We start from the raw sequence: 22,048 nt of genomic DNA, 5'->3' as shown, positions 1-22,048 counted from the left end.
CAGGTGGAAATTTCCTGCATGGTAAGATACAGGAGTTTTCGTGGACTGCCATTGTTAGGAAACAGCACCCCACACACAGCTGCTAGCTTTTTCTTTTTTTCTTTCACATTGCCAAAATAGTAAGTTGACCCATGTCCCGGCCTTCTGAAAGAGTTAGTGATCTTGATTCCTCCTTTCTTTTTACCCATGTTTTATTTGAATGTGCCTGTTTCTTTGAGTCTATTGTATACTAAGATGGGAGGCCCATCTATGTATACTAAGATGGGCCTCCATTGAGGCCCAGACAGCTTGATTTTCTATTTTCTTTTCACATTCATCCTATTCTCTGATTATCTTTTACCATGTTGTTTACCAGGAAGTGACAAAACCCAACTTAGATGCAAAGCTTTAGGTTTGACTATATTCTTTAACCTAGCTTTACCAAAATATATTGCTTTAGTAGTATTGAGTGCTTCTGTTTATATTGCATTATAGCTGTTTAATTATGCTTGTATGTTTTTCACCATTCAATAGGAAGAAGCATGATTGTCAGATCAGAATTTAGGCATGCCTGGATCACCTTTTTAATATTAGAAAGCTTAACTCAATTTCTAACATCAGTCAAAAACTTGGATTTCTGTTCTTGAGTAAATGAGTTTTAATGAAATAAGAAAAAGCCAAGAAAATGTATACTCCAAGTTTCTTTGGAAAGACTTCCTAAGAAAACACTTCTTTTCAGTTGTCAAAATTGGGTAATCTAGTGATTTTTCAAGTGGGTATGAAATCAGATGACCCCCTAAAATTTACACAAAAATGTGGCCCCTTAAATTTCCCCAGAAGTGCTATCTGCGGTGCCACATATGCTACCGAATTTGGGGTGCCATACAATTTCACCATACGCTTATTACTAAATCCCCAGTGTTAATAAGCCCAAGAGGGTTCTTGCCTAATATTTAGAGAAGAATTCTAAATACCGGCATAAGTAAATGAGGAAGCATGGTACATTTTAAGCCTGGAGGTGCAGGGCTACAGCAAGCCCCCTCCTGGCAAGAGGCCAGGGAAAAGAGAAGGGCTCCGGGACACACTGTGTCCCAGGCTTTTAACCCACTTCCAAAAGGGAGTGGTTAATTAACCTGATTGGCTGGTGGGCACCCAGGTGTGGCCAGGTAGGGGGATGAGGTCACACAGGGGTGTGGTGAAGGCATCAGGTAGGGTGTGAGGTTACACAGGTGTGTGGCCAAGGCATGTCTTTCAGCTCACAAACCTAATCGATTTTAACCTATATGCCTGCCTGCTTCAGGTACACTGTATGAAAAAGGAAGAGAAATGAGTAAACCATGAGCATCACTTAACACTACCCTATAATTAATATGATACTTAAAATTAAGAACTTGATTCATTTGAATGTAGATGCAGTAATTCTGGACCCATTAAATGCCCCCCGCCATATTTCCCAATGGTTACATTACTACTTTTTAGATGCTTTATTTCAGACATCTTTTCAGAAAACATTGGGTACCTGAGCATGTCCCGTATCATTGGTGTGACACTCTCCTTTGCACCCTCAGTCTTCTCTTGGGTAGATTAACTAACCTGACTTCTAACATTAAGATTACTTCTGTCATCTACTGTGCATATGTACACACATAAGCATAGGAACTTCTGAACTAAACTCCAGATAGTCATTCTAATGACTTCATCACAGTAGGGGTTAGGAAAATTGATTGTGTACTTCCTATATTTGCCAAAATATTTCATCTTGATTATGTCACTGTAAGTGGTATTATGTGGACATGTGCCAATATCCAGTCCCTGAAAGCAATGCAAATAGATACAAATCAGAGGCTGGATTTTGCATCATCATCATTGTTATGTGATCATTATCAATATAACATTAAAATGGATTTATTATATGTCAGAAACTGTAATTTATTTTTCATGTCATTTATCACTTCTTTTTTTTATTTTTTATTTTTTATTTTTTGACAGGCAGAGAGGACAGTGAGAGAGAGAGACAGAGAGGAAGGTCTTCCTTTGCCGTTGGTTCACCCTCCAATGGCCGCTGTGGCTGGCGCCCTGCTGCCCGCGCACCGTGCTGATCCGATGGCAGGAGCCAGGTACTTATCCTGGTCTCCCATGAGGTGCAGGGCCCAAGTACTTGGGCCATCCTCCACTGCACTCCCTGGCCACAGCAGAGAGCTGGCCTGGAAGAGGGGCAACTGGGACAGAATCTGGCGCCCCGACCGGTGTGCCGGCGCCACAAGGCAGAGGATTAGCCTAGTGAGCTGCGGCGCTGGCGTCTTTTTTTATCACTTCTAATGTCACTATGGGGTAAATATTTCTAATACCTCTATTTAACTTAGAAGAAAGCAAAATCTTAGAAAAGTTCAATTATATGCACACACCTTGTAATGGTAGTGCCAAAATCTGAGAATAGATTGGACTCAGAAATGAGTTTTTAACCATATTTCTGTGATGTATTACAGTTTCCATAGCAGTAGCTCAGGACCATAGATTTGTTTATCAGATTAGTCATTTGCTTAACTCTAGTTGATGAATCACTTCGAAGTACTGGCCAAATCATTTGAAACATTTTGAGGCTGTATAGTTTAGATTTGCTGAATGACTACTTTTTGGGGGGTGATTGTTGCTGTTAAAATATAAAGGGATCTTGGACATAATTCTAGACTGTATTTTGTAGTACAGAAACACATAGCTTTAGAGGATCATTATGTGAAATGTGCTGTGTACTTATGAATTTTTCATCTACTGTTAGATGAAAAATGATCCATTTAATTCATAAAGTTATATAATTCTACAGCAATTTAGTATTTTTCTCTGTTCATGTACCAATTATGTGACTAACAATTCCTACTTTATATATAAATGCAAACCGAATGGTGAGAAAATCAGATCACAGATAACAAGAACGTATCTCAGTTGGAATAATTCAAAGAATTTGGAAGGTTTTTATGCTATGTTTTCTTCTTAATTTCATGAAAGCTGTGTAATTAATATATGTGACTAAACACAGGAATGTCTCTGTTAGAAAAATTAAATGTAGAGATTCTAATCTTTGGAATTCCCAATGTATTCACATTGAATTCCTTTAATTTGGATTATGTCAGGTTTATTTTCTAGAAATCAGCCTATTATTTTAGGGTTAGTGGGCCTCCTTGGCTATCCATTGCTCTCTCCCCTTTAACTTCTTTTTTTAGTTATACTTATAGTTCTTTCGATAGCTGTTTGGATATTTGTTTTGAGGGCTACTCATTTTAATTTCCTTTGTCTATGTTTGCTTGTGTATCTTAAAATGGCTGTTGCGGCTCAAGGCACCATTCTGTACTCTTTTGATGTACAGTTCAATTGTCCCAAGTGGTGGCTCACCTTGCTGTGTTAAATGCTCACCCTGCATTTGTTAATATATCTTGAGGTGGTTTGGCTCCTGTCTCTCTTCTCTCCACTCTGATGTCTCCTATTTCCCATGACCTTCCCATTGCCACACAACCTATTTTTCTTTTTCCTGTGTTCCATTAGTCCTTTCAATCCCCAGAAGAAAGTATGGTGCCAAAGCAGATTAGGTCATGCTATTTCATGTGCCCTCTCTTTCATATATGATTGTCTTCTACTGTGAACTTCCTGAAGAACTCAAAATGGTTTTTAAACTCAACTAAATTTCTTCTGAGTTTGCAGAGAAGAACCTCATAGCCTTTTCTTTCACTACCCTGTGAAACTATAAAGAGTAGCTATTATGTTCTATCGCCTGTGACCAGGCACACAAGTCACTTAAAATAACATGTTTAATAAATGTTTGATAAATAGAAAAGATAAATAAAATTAAAATAAATGAGCAAAAATACTAATTGTCCCCAGCATGGAGAGCAAAGTATTTAATATAATCCTAATACTTGATCTTCCTAAAACTCTCTCTCTTTTTCTCTCTCTTATTAAGGCAGATGTTTTGGGGCTGGCATCGTGATACATCAGGTTAAGCCGCCACCTACAAAGGCAGCATCCTGTAGGAACACAGTTGGAGTCCCAGCTGCTCCACTTCTGATCCAGCTCCCTACTAATGCTCCTGGGATGGCCCAAGTGCTTGGGCCCTTTGCACCTACAATGGAAGACCTGGAAGAAGTTCTAGGCTCCTAGTTTCAGCCTAACCAAGCCTGGCTATTGCCATCTAGGGAGTAAACCAGTGGATGGAAGATTTCTCTCTTTCTCTCTCCCTCACTCCCTTTCTCTCTACCCTTCTCTTTCTGTAACTCTGCCTTTCAAATAAATAAAATAAAATCTTTTTAAAAGGCAGATTTTTTGACATTTATCCTTAATTTTTATATAACCAGATATACCTTGACCCTGTAAATTGAAAGCTTCAGGCTAATTTTTATAATTGTGCATAATGAAATTGTATAAAAGATTATAATCACAAACTTGTTGACAGAATGAAGAATCTACTGTTTCTGTTTTTTCTTTTGATCCCATCTGTTCAATTTAATTGTCTCAATTGATACACAAGTATATTTTATCATGTAATATTTAAGCACTGGGTGAACATGTAAGTGAAATTTGAGAACTTCCCCTTTTGTTATCCATATTGAAGTAAAGGTTAGAAATGAAACTCTTTGGGAACTGACAGTTGATAACACACTTTGACAATTTTTGTAACTCAAAGTAGTAAAGATAGAAATTTCAGACTGTTACATCTAAATTCATGAGTCTGAATGAGCCTTGCATCAGCAAGTGTTGTACAGCTTTCTTCCTTGTATCTTTGTATGTACTCAGAATTAACCAATTTTTGGTACATTTGCTTTTAAATAATTAGATTTCCTTAATTTTACTTCTGCAAACCTATACGCAATGTAAACCACCTTTTAAGAAACATTAAATGGGTTGGCAAACTTTTGCAATTATTCTCATACCTACATAGCCTTTTAAGAAGTGAATACAGAAGTGACTTTTCTGGGGACGAAAATGTAGGCGGACTTTTCCATTTTCTATGGGCCTATATGAAATAATGGTTTGGGGTATTAGCATTTGAATATGTACTTAACATGCTATATAAAATATATATAAAGCAATTCCTGCTTTAGAGTGTGTTCTGACACATTTTGCCAGATTACTTTTTTCAAACTCAAAGATGAAATCAAATGTTATAATGAGCTTTAATTAAAGCATTTGCAGAAATATATTACACATCTTCAAAAAGGCAATATGCATATTTTGTTTTAATTCTTCAATATGTAGCTTTATGTGTGTATGTATGTGTATGTATCTGTGTGTGTGTGTAGTTTTGAACATATAGGTTGGTGCACAAATGAGTTGCTTGGAGGGTTAGACTTTTAAAAGGATTTTTTTGTCTTTTGCTATGGAATCTAACTGTTGGTATGCTAAATACAATTCAGCATCTTTGATTAGAATTTCAGAAAATTGCATGTTGGTTGGTGTCTTGTAATATTTATACTGTAAAAAAGATTAAAAATAAGACCTTCCATTGAAATATAAATGAACTGTAATCTCTTATTCTTATTCAAAGAGGATCATGGTATTTCAGTGTTTGCTATTAAATCTTTTATGATACAGCTGAAGAAAAACCCAAATCTCTAATAAAAATGCAAAATATGTCTTGCCAAAAAATACAAATGTCTTTTCCTTGAGGGACTATTTGCCTCTAGCAAATAAAAATAAGTTTTTAATCCAATAAATTCTTGTACAGACACCTGGGGGCAGTAAATCTTCACAATCTACAATTCAAATTTAGGGAATTCTTCCCATTAAGAAATGTGCTTGGATCACAAGAGGAAGATAATAGGAACTCCTGGCTATCATTTTTCATTCAGAGAGGAAACCATCAATTCAGACACGTTGAACAATAGAAGCAGTCTTTCCAGAGCCCTTCATTTTGGAAATGATTTTATTAAATTAAAGGAAAGGTTAAGTTTCCAGCCTACCTGGACATTACTTTTTGCTATTTGTATGATCTACAGGATGGCTGTGTCATTAAAGTGATAGTACACACCTACATTGTATTTTACATACTAAGTGAAGTACTTGTAACATGTGGTTAAGTGAAATCTCAACTGACTCATTTTTGTGAACTTGGAATAGCTTATTAAAAGACCCATATGAATGTTTGTATCTAATAAATCATGTAACACCACTGTCAGAATTTTCTCTTTGTTATGTATGTCATGCCCGCTCCTCTACCCCTAACATTCTTATCCTGGTTTATACAATTAAAAATGATTGAGGCCAGATTGCTAAATCCATAAAGATATCAGGAATATATATATATAATCCTCTTATTCCACTTGACCTGATTCAATCTCATCCCCATGAACAAAGGAAATTCAAATTTAGGATGGACTGCTCTAAGTCTCAGAAAACCATGTCGTGATAATCAGAAAAGAGAATTTTATATAATTAAGTGAAATATATTTTGTTTTTTGGCAACTATATGATACTTCTGATAAACTAGTATCAGCATTATTTTTCCTATAACTATGACTACTGAACAGACTTTCCAGTCAGTATTTCAGAATATAGGCTATATTAAATCTCCGAGACAGCATTGTCTTTGATATACACTAAAGAGCTAATACAATATTCAATATATTGGATGGATTTTCATGCTGAGAGCATAATGTTCATTCTGTCTTGGTGTTAAAGCAGTGGTTTCTAAAGACTCAATACTGATTTCTTTCTACATTTGTGGAAAATGTCTACACTGCTTTGTTGCTGTCTTGAGCTACTCCATTGGGTGGCAACACTATCCCAACATTGACCATGATTTAAAAGGGCAAGCTGGAGAGTCTCACTCTTTTCTTTCAGAGAAATTGCCTCTATATCACAGAACACACCACAGGAAAAAGCTAGAAAGAGAAAATGATATTTTTTTTTGCTTGAAGATGAAATCGGGAATGACCCACTAAAATCTACACCAACATGTGGCCCCTTAAAGTTCCCAAGAAGCGCTATCAGGGCAGCTACATATGCTACCAGAATTTGGGATGCCATACAATCTCACCATATGCTTATTAATAGATCTCAATATTAATAAGCCTGAGAGCATTCTTGCCTAATATTTAGAGAAGAATTCTAAATACCAGCACAGATAAATGAGGCAGCATGGTATATTTTAAGCTTTTATTTAGTGTGAAGGGTGCATAGAAGAGTGAGAGCTTTATGTAAGAGGGAAAGGTAAATGTGAGTTCATACCAAGCACCAGGAACCAGCCACATGGAGGAGCATCTAGGTGCAGGGCTACAGCAAGCCCCCTCCTGGCAAGAGGCCAGGGAAAAGAGAAGGGCACCGGGACACACTGGTGTCCCAGGCTTTAACCCACTTCCAAAGGGGAGTGGTTAATTAACCTGATTGGCTGGTGGGCACCCAGGTGTGGCCAGGTAGGGGGATGAGGTCACACAGGGGCGTGGTGAAGGCATCAGGTAGGGTGTGAGGTCACACAGGTGTGTGGCCAAGGCATGGTCTTTCAGCTCACAAACTTAATCGATTTTAACCTATATGCCTGCCTACTTCAAAGAGATGTTGTTTTGATTATATCACCATCACATAAAACTGATCAAAAGATTAATTAATGGCTTACAGATTTGGCAAACTGTTTCAGAAATTTTGCCTCTTTTCTAATCTAGCAGTTTAAAAATAGTTTTTTCCTCAAACCATCTAAGATGGGATTCCTCTCACATATCTATACACATATGGAATCCACTGTTTTTAAATTTTTAACATGCCAGTGTGCATTCTGAACAGTGGTATCTAACTGGATTTTGTTTGGTTTTGTTTTAGATAGCTCATGAGTCTCCACATTGACTTGGAGTAGAAAATATCAGATGATTCTTTTCTAAAGTTTCTTTTGTATCTTTTAAACCTTTCCTTAGTTACCAAAAAAGGAGCAAGATTTTGTCTACTTAAGCAGATAAAATGGACATTTGAGAAAAATGTCTGCTGTGGGACACAATGACCACTCTAACCCCCTTATAGTTGCAGACATGCAGGTTTTCTGAGCTGATTCGACTGAGATCCAAATATCTAAGTTGATCAGATTCAGTGAATAAATGCTGAGATTTGTGCTTAACTCTGCACTTTCAGACAGGCCAAGTGAGGGGACCAAAATAGAATGTAGAAGGTGTCTCCCTTAGGATTTGTCTACCTACCCTCTTAGATAACTTTTTGGGTTTTTTTGTAACTCTTTTTAAGGAATCACCAGATTTATAAGTACTTCTTTTTAATTTAAAGAGACACATTAAAATACCAATTGGAAATTCAGGGATGGTCCTTAGCATATGGAGCCTTAGAGGTCTGGTGTTCCCTTGAGTCTGGATTTTTGGCTTTGTAAGGCCGAAATTCAATCCTATCATTAAACACAGATTTGATATGACTCAGGGGAACTGACTCATGCTAATGAAACTCGTAAGAGACTCATGATAAGCCAGAAGGCTAGTTCATTAATTCATAATTAGAAATAGATCTGCCAAGAGGAAGGAAATACAGCCAGTCAGCACATTCTCTCCAGAAAGAAAATTTACATGCAAAAGGGTAGTTTAGTGGAGACAGGAGGAATGGAAAGAGTTGGATGATACTAGTGGACATTCTATCTAGTTATGCTAGGAAAAGTGATTAGGGTTATCATTCCCTTTACTTTCTAAACTAAAGAGACACTACCCCAAAGTTACCCTTTGGATCATCTATAAGTCAACTAGTTTACAATGTAACTGAATGACAAATAATTCTTTACATTAACGTGTTGTTTTCCTTGGCTCTTGTAAATATAACTTTACCTTTTTGACAGAGACTAAGAAAAACTTTCAATCAGCAACATGTTTACAAATCATCTCTAAGTGAAATCAGACATGACCCCCTAAAATTTACACCAAAATGTGGCCCCATAAAATTCCCCCGAAGCACCCTCTGGGATGCCACATATGCTACCGGAATTTGGGGTGCCATACGATTTCACCATATGCTTATTAATAAATACCCAATATTAATAAGCCTGTGAGGGTTCTTGCCTAATATTTAGAGAAGAATTCTAAATACCAGCACAGATAAACGAGGCAGCATGGTATATTTTAAGCTTTTATTTAGTGTGAAGGGTGCATAGGAGAGTGAGAGCTTTATTTGAGGGAGAAGTAAATCTGGGTTCATACTAAACACCAGGAACCAGCCATGTAGAGGAGCATCTAGGCCAGGAAGCCTAGGGCAGGTGGAAGGCCACACTCCCTGGGGGCACAAGGCTCTCCAGACAAGAGGCCAGAGAAGAAGGGAAGGGTGGTTCACACTGGTGTCCCAGGCTTTATCCTACTTCCAAAGGTGAATGGTTAATTAACCTGATTGGCTGGTAGTCACCCAGGTGTGGCCAGGTAGGGGTATGAGGTCACACAGGGGCATGGCGAAGGTATCAGGTAGGGGTATGAGGTCACACAGGGGCGTGGCGAAGGTGTGGTCTTCCAGCTCACAAAACTAATTGATTTTAACCTGTATGCCTGCCTACTTCATTCCCCCCCCCCCCAGAGACTCCATCCCCTTAATCCTAAGGGGAGTTGATGGATGTCCAATCACCTCTTCTGTAACTGATTCCTGCTTATGAGGGGCATAGTGCAGGCCCTGCCTTTCCAGGGTCTGGAAGTCTGCCTATCCTATCTAACAAATTTGCTTTGTGAGCTGTAGGTCTCAATCATTGCCAACATCTGTGTCCCTGCATGATCATTTACTCCCAGAAGCCGAGTTCTGAAACATATAAGTTGTTAATTAGCAAAGGCAAAACTGGAGCAAAACCAATTGTAGGTGGGGTGCCCCTTTAGATGAAAACAACATATCTCATAGCATCCCAGATAGTGGGTAGTGATAGGCTACCCTTATGTAGATTATAAACCCATTTATCTTCAGCATAGAGAATTATAATACAAGATCCCATCAGGTACTTTTATCCTCAATAACAGTTTCCAGAGATAATCAAGGAAGGCAGGTACAGCATGTTTGCCTTAAGGAGACAAAGGCAAAAGCTTTACTTACCCTTTTTGCTTTGAAGTACTTAAGGTTTCTGATTGTCTTATAGGAACAGTCAGGCATGTCTTTTGCATTCACCTGTGAAGATTTAAGAGGTAGAAGTTTAATCCTAATTTCAGGGAGATAGTTGTGCTCAATAGCACCTGTTAAGGTCCCTTTAATTTACCCTGAAACTGATCTGAAGAGGATCTTCTTATGAGTGGCTTGTTCAGGAATTCCTAATGTTGGAGTTTTTTGTTAAAACTCCTTGATTCCTTGGAACACCTTTTGTAGCTCCCATGTTCAACACAGTGTCTGTTTCAGAGATCTTTAAGCAAACACAAGGCTTAGAAACCAAATCCTGGAATCCATAACAATTTTTGTAGCTACCCTTTTCAGTACAAAGTCTGCATCAGGGCGTCTTTAAAGCTATATACAAAAGTTTGGAATCCAAATCTTGGAATCCAAATCCCATAGAATCCTGTCATCAGCAATTCCCAACACCGGAGCTTTAGTTAGAAGCTCTTTAGTTCTCTGGAACAACTTTTGCAGCTACCCTTTTCAGTATGGGTGTCTTTAAAGCTATACACAAAAGCTTGGAATCTAAATCTTGGAACCCAAAGTCCACAGAATTTTTCCATTCTCAGAAATCTTCTCAGCTGCCTTTTAATATCTGACCCTATGTTAAAACATACAAGATTGGAATTTTATAGAGACATGTATCCCAGATTTTACATTTGAGGCACTTACTAAACCTTAAATAAATACCTAAAAACATAGGCCATGGAGTTTGACACTTAGACATAACTAGAACATACGATGCATAATATCACACAATAGAACAAAGCAAATCTTTGTGATTAAGTTTTACCATTAATGTTAATACTGTAGTTCTTTTGAGAACAGAGGTCCTACATGGGCAGTTAATACACAGTGACTCCTGTTGTTAATTTAACAATTAACACTCTTACATGTGACCGCAGTGATCATCCAAAGCTCTTGACAAGAGCTGCCTAAGCTATGGAAGCCTTTTGAATTCCACAAACTCCATCAGCATTCAGACAAGGTCATATGCAAAGTGGAAGTTCTCTCATCCCTCCTGGGAAAAGTACTTCCTTCTTTGATGGCCACTTTTTTCCACTGGGGTCACACCCAGGGAGGTTCTCCATGTATGGACACTTTCTCCACAAGTGTCCTGGCTTTCCACACCTGAAATGCTCTTGTGAGCTTTCCAGCCAGACCAGAATGCCTTTAGGGCTGATTTTTGAAGTCGCTAGTGCTACTTAAAGCCATTGCCACTCCATGAGTCTGCTGTACAGAGTCCTTCCCATGTTGGAGCATTTATTCCTCTTTAATTTTATTATTATTCATAGTAAACACTTAATCCTATTGACATGATCACTTGAACACTTAATCCCACCTATATGATCACTTTAAAATTCAAATTTACCTTAGTTTTCCTGGCTAGTGATCCATTCCACATGTAGCGGAGGCACATTGACTATTAATGAGATAATATTAACAAGGTAAGGATGAAAAGTAGAGCCAGCCTACTGTAACTATTACTTACAAGATGCTGACAACTATTTGATAATGAGAATTTTCTCTGTTTATCAAAATGCACATAGCATTTGATAAATGAAATATTCTCTCTCTTGGGTAAAATAACAGAGATCCTAGGGCTAGCATCATAAATATCCATTATTGCTCTAGGCAATAGTTATCTAATAGACCTTAGGCAGCACTCTGTATTTTAAAATGTACTACACAAATATCAAATAGGGAGAGAGATGGGAAGGTAATTGCTAGTAGACAGCTTAATGTCAAATTTTAGAGCATTTACAAGTGATTTATTCATCAGAATAGATTGTAAAACAGTAATAAAACACAGGACATTTAGTTTTGTCTTTTTTTTTTTTTTTTTTTTGGACAGGTAGAGTTAGACAGTGAGAGAGACAGAGAGAAAGGTCTTCCTTCCATTGGTTCACTCCCCAAATGGCCACTATGGCCAGCGTGCTGTGCCGATCCAAAGCCAGGAGCCAGATGCTTCCTCCTGGTCTCCCATGTGGGTGCAAGGACCAAGCACTTGGGCCATCCTCCACTGCCTTCCCGGGCCACAGCAAAGAGCTGGACTGGAAGAGGAGCAACAGGGTCAGAATCTGGCTCCCCAACTGGGTCTAGAACCCGGGCTGCCAGTGCCGCAGGTGGAGGATTAGCCTAGTGAGCCGGGGAGCCGGCTGTAATATTTTCACATTTATAAAAAAAAAAAGAAAATTTTCATTTCTGAAATTCATGAGCTTAGGGGAAGAGCTGATTAGAATAAATTTGGCCCTAAATTTGACCAGAATTTCCTAATGACAAATTTTGGGTGCAAGCTTCATTTATTACTTTTTGGAATGGTATTTTGGGAACATTTTGGCTGATTTTTTTTTCTTAAAACAGCCAACATTCTGGTGTTGGGGATTTATTTGGCTGTTAAAGGCTAATACATTTTTTTTTTTTTGACAAGCAGAGTGGACAGTGAGAGCGACAGAGAGAAAGGTCTTCCTTTTTGCCATTGGTTCACCCTCCAATGGCTGCTGTGGCCGGCATGCTGCGGCCAGCGCACCGCGCTGATCCGATGGCAGGAGCCAGGTGCTTCTCCTGGTCTCCCATGGGGTGCAGGGCCCAAGCACTTGGGCCATCCTCCACTGCACTCCCTGGTCACAGCAGAGAGCTGGCCTGGAAGAGGGGCAACCAGGACAGAATCTGGCGCCCCGACCAGGACTAGAACCCGGTGTGCTGGCACCACAAGGCGGAGGATTAGCCTATTGAGCCGCAGCGCCGGCCCTGGCTAATACATTCTTACCACAGAGTATTTTAGCATGTGAATCCATATTTTTTAACCACATGGTTGAGAATTCTGGAAGACAGATTATTGTTAATTTTTGCAACCTCTTCTTAGGCAAATATATTCAGGCTTAAATGGGAATCATGTATACTGTCTATGGTCTAATTTATTTCTTGAGAGCCATTTGGAACCATTTCAAGCAAGCAAATCATTCCAGTGTTGCGTGTTGCCGCCTATCCACACAGCTGTAGCGAGGGAGGGCAATCAAAAGCTAAGGGAAATGCTGTACCTGAGAGAGTGGATATTTGGGCCACCTGCTCTCTCAGGGTTTGCTAACAGTCCCACTTGCCACATTTCCATACTCAGCTCTGTGATACATGTACTGTTGTTGGTCCCTCTCTAGTGTAGGACATTCCAAGTGTTTAACAAAAAAACCGTGTAGAAAACAGAAGTATTATATCAGATATACATTTTTTTTTTTTAAATTATTTATTTGTTTGAGAGAGAGGGAGAGGGAGAAGAACAGGGAGAGAAGAAGAGGGAGAGGAATAAAAACTCCTGTCTGGTGTTTCAAATTCCCCTATGGCCCAGGGGAAGCCTAGGAACCTAGAACTCAATCCAGTTCTCCCAAATATGTGGCAAAAACCCAATTACTAGAACAATCACCACTTTCTCCCAGGGTCTGCATTGGCAGGAAGCTGGAGTCAGGAGTCAGAGCTTTATAAAAATCAAACCCAGGGACTCCAATGTGGGGTACCATGTGGGATCTGCCTCTTAAAGTCTCAGAAAGCCCACACTCAGGATACGCATTTTATAAAAGTTAAGAGAATCTATAATTGGTTTTTTTAATCTTTATTTTACACTAGAATCAACAAAAAAAGTACGTGAGGAAGCTCAAGAAATTGTTCCCTTGTATTTACTATTAATTGTCTCCTCTACTTCCTACTCTCCAAACTCTTAAGAACAGTTTTTTGTAAATTTTACTCTTATTAAAATAAAACATTGAAAATACCTTATTCAAGGAAAGCACTCTGCTTTAAAAAAATTGTAAAAGCAACAACAAATCAACTGTTTGCTAGGAAACTTATATAAGTCTCTCCCTGTGCATATTATGTTCTGAGATCTGCATTTAAGTTGGATTCTCACAACATTATATACATTTTTATCTAGGTTAAAGAGATGGTGATTTTTAAATAGAATAGTATCTCCCTTTATTTCTGGTTCTTAATTATAGATTTGTTCAAGTTTGTGAATCAACCAATTAAATATTTTAAGTATCCACTTAAAAGTGAAAGTATAAAGCTTCCTATTTTTGATTGACCTAAGTAAAAATCATTTTACAAATTCATGCACAGCATCATGACCAACTCTGGATATAAAGACACTCTCTTTTCCCCAGTGTTACAATTGCAACTTGCAAGTTTTTTAAAATGTTTGTACTGCTTCCAACTTCACAAAAAAGAACAGAATTTTTATTGACTAAAACTTTTTAAGTGCTTTTCTTCAAGTAAAGGAAAAATTCTTGATGCCTTGTTAAAATGATGATGTTGCCAGTAAGGAAGAGAGAGAGAGAGAGAGAGAGAGAGAGAGAGAGAGAAGGAAGGAAGGAAAATGAGATAGAATAAAAAATGCCAAAGAGTGAAGTTTGTGGCCAAATGACTGTTGAGGATATGGGCACACTCAAATAGACATTAGAACCAAAGCCACTTGCTCTGCTTAATAAAGTAACTCAAAATTAGTGACTTAGAACAACTGGGTTAGCTCCTGTAGTTGGGATCACAGCAACTTGGTCTGGAGTCATCTGATGGCTAGGGGTACTGGACATTCAAGATGGCTTCTTGTTCACACATCTGATGTCTCAGTTTCTCTGGTGCCTTGTTTTCATGCAGAAAAGCCCAAGATTCTTTTTCTTCCTAAACAATTGTATTAGACTATATTTTACATGTGAAAAAAATCACCCATTTTACATGGATACTTCATTGATTTTTAGAATTGGCCAAAAATCACCACATCCAGTTTTAGAACATTACCATCATTCTGACTACTACTGTTGAGCTTGATTTCTTTGCCTTTCTTAATAATTAAAAAAAATAACTGGCACATAAAATCATACATACCTATGGGATAGCAGGTGTTTTATATATAAGTGTATATATATATATGTGTGTGTGTGTGTGTGTGTACAGATATTTATACAAACACACCGTATAGTGTCCAACCTGGGTAAATGTATCCATTGCCTCAAACATTTATCATTTCCCTTTGGTAAAAACATTATAAATCTTTTCTTCTGGCTTTTTCTCTTTTAAAAAATATCCAGTCATTATCATCATTTTTAATCACCCTACTGTATGATATAACAACAGAACTTCTGGATTCTATCTACCTAACTTAGTACCTGTTAAATATTCGTCCATTTATCTCAACCTACTATTCATCCTTGTCTCTGGTAACCACAATTATATTCTCAACTTCTAAGAGATGATTTTCTTTTAGATTCCATATATGATTGTGCTTTGCTTATTAACAATGATTTTTGGTTCCATTTGCTCTGTTGAAAATGACAAAATTAGTCCAAGTGTTTGGACCTTAGCAACTTCCATGGGAGACCAGGATGGAGTTCCTGGTTCCCAGCTTCAGGCTTCAGCCTGGCCCAGCCCTGGCTGTTGCAGCCATTTAGGCAGTGAACCAGTGGCTGAATCTCTCTCTTTCACTCCCTCTTTTCCTTTCTTCTCTCTGTTACTGTGATAAATAAATAAGTAAATATTTTTTTGTTTGAAATGCAGGGTGACAGAGAGAGAGAGAGAGAGAGAAATCTTTCATCTGTTGATTTACTCTCCATATGCATGCAACAACCAGGGGTTGGTTAGGTCAAAGCTAGGAGCCAGGAATTCCATCCAGATATCCCACATGGGTGGGTGGCAGGGACCCAAACACTTGACCTGTCATCTGCTGCCTACTAAGATGTGCATTAGCAAGAAGCTGGACCTGAACTGGAGGCTGGACTGTGTACCAGGCACTCCAACATGGGATGTGAGATTCCTAAGTGACAGCTTAACCAGCTGCACCTCAACACCTACCCCATTAAATAGCCGTTAAAGTTACCTAGTTACAGTTGTTTCTTTTATCTTGGCTCTTCAAGTATCACATTTAGGGCTACTTTGGGCAGTATTATTTAAATTGTGCTGTTTTAAAAAATGGTAAATTTTTAAAATAAACCAAAAAGATGAATAACACAATTACTATCTTTTTCACATAAAAAGCATTCACAAAAACAGAACAAACCTGACTGTTTAGACCAGGTTGTCATTGTGGGAAGCAGGGCACGGCTCCCACAACATGGCGCTTAGAGGGAGTAAACAAGTTCTACACAGTGGCTTCGGCTGCTTCATCAATTTGACTAATGAGTTGCAGGAGCTGACCCAACCTCTGATTGGAAGAAAGCGGTGTGCTCAGCACTCGGGCAGCAGAGCACGGATTGGTGGGAGAGGACTATAAAAGGGGACTCAGCTGCACTTTCTGGGACAACTACTGTCTCCGGGCTGGTGGAAAGTTCGGGGGTGGAGAGTTGGTGGAGAGTTTGTTGGGGAGCTTGTTATTTCGTTCTTCTTTTTACTTGTGCTTGCTTTACTGTAGAAAAAACCGACAGCAAGGGAATAACAGCGTCCAGTCCGGTGCCGCTCCTCTGCTCTATGAGGAGCGACAGTCATGATCTTGGTACCACATCAACAAATCAAAATATTCTTTAACATCAACTCCTACAGTTTCGATAATTGGAGGTAAATAAGGCAATGACAAAAATACAACATATTTTTAGCAAAACCTCAATTAAAGACTGTTGTAATCCATGATTTGGCTGGTTAGCATATGCACAGTATACTTTTCAGTATAACAGGATCACCTTATACGGATAATCAAAGATGTACACTGAGTTACTAGCAGATATTAAATTGACCCATGAAAGCAGTGTCTGGATAAGGCCTTTTAGACACTTATTATCTCAGTACCTAGCACATACTATGTACTGCAAAGACTGCTGTTAACTGAATATGTAAACAATTGAATCATTATGACTAATAATTATGAGTAAGTAAATCAATGAACGAATGATTTATTGCTAGAGAACTGCAAGGAATCCACCAGAAAGATGCTGTCATTTGACTAGAATTAGCCAAATTTCATATTCTGTTTGGGAGGCAATTATAGGCTTGGGGTTTTGAGCCAATTTAGATTCTGGGTGTTAGGACAGAGAATGGTAAAGGCCAAATTGGGTGAAATATCAGTCACATTTGGGAACGGAAACCAAAGGCAGCAGGGAAATAACCAGAGCATCTGAGAGAGCATTATCAGGCGGCAAATGCGGGGCCACAGAGCAGAATTCTAGACAATGGTTCACTCTTATGTGATCATTTTTATTTATACTTTAAAAAGGATTTTTTTTTTGATGAACAGAGAGACAAAAAGAGACAGAGAGAATCAGCAAAGAGAGAGAGAGAGAAAGAAAGAGTAAGAGAGCTCTGGTTCACTCTCCAAGCCCACAGCTGCTGAGGCTGGACCAGGCCAAAGCCAGGAGTTCAGAACTCAATCTGGGTTTCCCAGTTGAGTAGCAGGAAATCAACTACTTGATGATCAGCTACATCCTAGATGTTCTGAATTAGCAGGATTCTAGAGTTGGAAGTGGAGCTGGGACTTAATTTCAAGCACTCTGACATGGTAGGTGGGCAGCCCCAGAGGCATCTTAACCACTGTACCAAATGCTCACCCTTCTATTTATGTTCTTAATGAGAACATGAAATCCCCTGGCTCTGAAAGATATTTACATAGTAATTTCTGGAAGAATTGTCCCTTCTGATGGATTTTAATTCTCATGGAATCAAAGAAATGAGTTGGAGGATCATAAATCCCCACAGTTTACATTCCAGAAACCATGTTCACCTTGAGTTAGGGACGTGGCAATCCTTCTGGACAACCTTGAAATTACAACCACAAACAAACAAAAAAAAAAGTAATTTTTGTTTTGTACCCTATGTAAGTTAGCTTTATATTGTGACAAGAAATTTAATTATAAAATATCAGCTTTTGACATCTAATATAGTTTACTCACTGACTAGGCAGAAATCAACCAGAAAGAATTTTTGTGACAGAATGAATGATGCATAAATGATCTAATAACAAGTACAATACAAAATCATGTACTTCGACTTAAACTCCAATTAGATCAGTTCTGCATATATTAGACTACTTGGTGGAAGTTAGAATTGTGCGTTTGTACTAGATATTTTACTTTTTCTAGAGTCAGTGAGCTATTGGATAACACAGCTTCATGCATATTAATTTCTATGTATTGAATAATCTTTGGGATTTCAGCAACAAATGTTATTTATTTTCAATTCTTGTTGCTTTTGATTGTTACCTTAAAATATTTCTCTTCTTTTCTCATCAACATACTAAAATTGGGAGTGAACATATGCCTTTGTAAGTAAACATAAATCCAGTTTTCCAAAAAATTCTGTTAGAGCTAAATATAATCTTGCTTTCTACCATCAGATGTTTGACATCTGCAGTGATTTTACACTAACTGAATATTTCTTGAAAAATTCTCACCTAAGAAAGTGCTACTTTTGAAGCGATTTTAAAATTTCTGGCGCTTTGGAGAAAAAGCTTAATATGTGACAATTTTCTATTTTTGACCATTCATTCCATTCTCTTTCAGCTCTGTTTTTGAGGTTTTTTTTTGTTTCAATATTATATTCTAAACCACTTTAATAACTGTATCATTTTTTTATTCTAACTTCACTTGTAAAACAAATAGTACCTTTTCAGTAATCAATTTTGACAATCCAGGATATGAGCTAACTACTTAGTATACAAAACCAGTAAATAATGGTGTCAGAACACTTAATAATTCCAAATGTACTGTACGGGAATTACTCTTACCATGTTATGAAATGAAAAAAGGAGCAAAAATTTTATTCTAAAATATTCTTTTATTGCTCCTTGAACATAATATACCTCTGTAGTTTTTTTCTTTGCTGACTTTGTCTACTCTTTCATGTCAACTGGCAAAATCTACCACCTTTTGTAGTTTAAAGTTCAAGCATTTTCCCAATATCCTCCCTTGAATACTTCTTAATATTTATGACATCTAAAAATGTTCTAAAATTTAGCTAAATGTTTAATTTTGTAGGTTTTGTTATTCGGCTGGTCATTGTATTATATTTGCTGAGCATTCTTAACTTGAGTAACCTTTTCTATTTATTTTATTTTTTTTCCTGTGGAACCTGCATTTAACTTGTCTCTCTCAACATAAAGGATAATACCATTTTTGATTGTATTACTAATCTCCAAAATCCGGTTAGGCACCTCATCAAAAATAGACCGGTTAGAGATTAGCCTTAAATTTCTTTTTCTACAATAGATAAAATGAGGTGAGAAGGGCATAAGCGTGTGCAGCGGGACAGGGGTGACAAGGAGAGACAGAGAAACAGAGAGAGGGAGGGAGACAATGACTGTTGGTGGCATTTATTTGAATTGTGTTTTCTATTTTCCACAGTCCTTAAATGGAACACCTTCTTTCCCCTATAACAATGATTGGGAGGTCAATCTTTAATCTTTATTTTTGTTATGTAGAATATGAAGATACATTTCTTATAATGATCCTTTTTACAAAGAACTTTGTAGAGTCCTGGGGTATGCAACTTGTTATTAGATGACCAATATTATAACTAATGTTCCTGTTTAATGGAAGAAATCTACAATTTTTTCCTCTTTTGCTTTTTGTTTCATGGTTTGGGGAGGACTCTTCAATAGCATTACTAGGTCAACTGGCATTTGGAAATCATTACTCTCTTTCAGAGAGGAACTATTTTGCACTTTATTCGTTATGATTTGTGTGTTTTAATCTTGTCTTCTCATTGAGTTGTAAATTTCTGAGTTTAGGGGTCAACCCCAAAATGTTCAGTGTCTCCAATTTTATATTTTATTAATTTATTACCTTGGGGTGATGGAAGTTTCCAGTGTGAGTGATATGAGTGATGAGAGTGTGGAGTGATAATGATTAAGTGATTTTTGAAAGCAAGAGTGGATTTGCTGTATTGAGTTTGTTAATTTTCAATCTGATCATTTACCATCCATGCATCATCAATTAGGATTACAACACGGCGGCAAGCTACACAACTAATAGCAAGGTGAACTGTGATTACTAAACTGTTCTCTTTCTTCACAATTACTTCCCCTTTCTTCACAATTCCTCAACTCCTGATTTGGAATTAAATAAAATTTATGAATATGGAGACGACATTTGTTACTGCTTAAAGTATTTTGATTTTCAGTAAATCTTGAAGGTTGTTTTTCTGTTTGTCATTTTCTATTTCCCATATCAGAAGCAGTATGATTTTAAAGGCTTCTATCATTTAATCTTAGATTGTTGTTTGAAGCAACAAGATTATTTCACTTGTCTCTTCAGTACTAAAGAGATGAAACTGTATTTGAGATGTTTGAAATCCTATACTTGGAATTCTCAATCAGCTACTGAGAATTGCCTCGGGTTCACAGACAGAAGAATGTGAATAGAAGACAAAGCCAGGCAAATTACTAGCTAGAGATTTGGTGTCAAATCCCTGTGTGGTAATCTGATTTCTCTTTTCATTTCATGGCTTCATCCTACCTACCTGAAACACACAATCAGGTTTCTGTGTTTTTTTTTTTTTTTTCTCACCCTTAATTTTAGCAATCAGAAAAGCCAAATAGAAATGAACTGAAGTAATAATAAATAGAAATTTACATCTAAGGTCTAGTGAGGGAGTGATCTAATCTGTTCTTCACGTCTTTTCATGAGCCATGGGTGAAATAATTCAGGGAACAAGAAAGGCTTTCGCCAGAACACAAGTAAAGAAAAGCAAATTAGACCAATTCAAACCATGCATCACCACGGTCAGTCAAAGAGCAGCAGCAACAACAGACAGCATTCCTCATTTAACTTTGACTTTTTCCTTTGACTGTGTGAAATTCCCTTCTTGTAGTTCTGCAACCCAATCTGTGCTTGTTTTGGCACTGAGCTGCACAATATGTCTTCTTTCAGGGACAAAATAAGTGGACACAGTGTTGGGGAGCTAAAAAGAGCAGGACTGTTCCTTTAAAATATTTAGTTTTTCTGAGAATCAGTGGCTAGAAAAAATACAAATATTTTCAAGTATAAGCAAATATTGGCTTCTCACCATGATATATTAACAGTTTCGTTTTTCTAAAAAGCTTCATTACAATATTTTGCATGCTGATTTCCACTACCAGCATTTAGTGAACACTTGAACTGATGTAGGCTGAATAGGCAAACAGCTAGACAGGTCTGCATGAGCTGTAATTTGCTGCAAGGCCCCAAATGCAATTCCACCTACTTGTCAATAAAATTGTCCCCTTTCCCAGGATGTACCTGTTACATCCGGGACCTAAGGGAGGATGCCATGAAAATACAGAAACTAAACTCCACATAGAACTTGTGGAGGTATCTCAAAATTGTCATGCTTCTGGAGGCACCACCTCTATCCCATACCCTATCAAAGGGGCCAACAAGGGGGGATGGTGGGGAGGTTTGCTTTCACTATAGACCATGGCTGGAGATGCTGCGCAGGTATGCTCCCTCTCTGTCCTTGCCTATCCCTCCTGCCTTCAGGCAATCATCTGACCTACTCATAGCAGCTATTTCTCTGGGGCAACCCACAGTCAGGCATGCATGTGTGTTCACTTTCTCATCTCCCTTGTCCACATTACAGCTTTGGTGGTTTTTGTCAACAATCTGAACTTTACACTGACTTTTAAATGCAAACCTTTGGCTCCACTCCTCATTTGAAACCAAAGTTTTTGTAACTGGATTTTGAAATAGACTTTGAAAACATATTACAGATAATTTGAATATCAGCCATTTTTAAATTTCTTTTAAAGATTTTTATTTATTTGACAGGTAGGGTTACAGACAGTGAGAGAGAGAGACGGAGAGAAAGGTCTTCCTTCTGTTGGTTCACTTCTCAAATGACGCAACGGCCGGAGCTGTGCAAATCCGAAGCCAGGTGCAGGGGCCCAAGCACTTGGGCCACCCTCCGCTGCTTTCCCAGGCCACAGCAGAAAGCTAGACTGGAAGAGGAGCAACCGAGACTAGAACCGGCACCCATATGGGATGCCGACACTTCAGGCGGAGGATTAACCTAGTGTGCCACGGTACCGGCCCTGAATATCAGCCAATTTTTA

Source organism: Oryctolagus cuniculus, chromosome 14 (assembly GCF_051225735.1).
Source record: "Oryctolagus cuniculus isolate XC-2025 breed Fujian yellow rabbit chromosome 14, ASM5122573v1, whole genome shotgun sequence".
NCBI lineage: Eukaryota > Metazoa > Chordata > Mammalia > Lagomorpha > Leporidae > Oryctolagus > Oryctolagus cuniculus.
Note: the sequence above shows the minus strand (reverse complement) of the source record.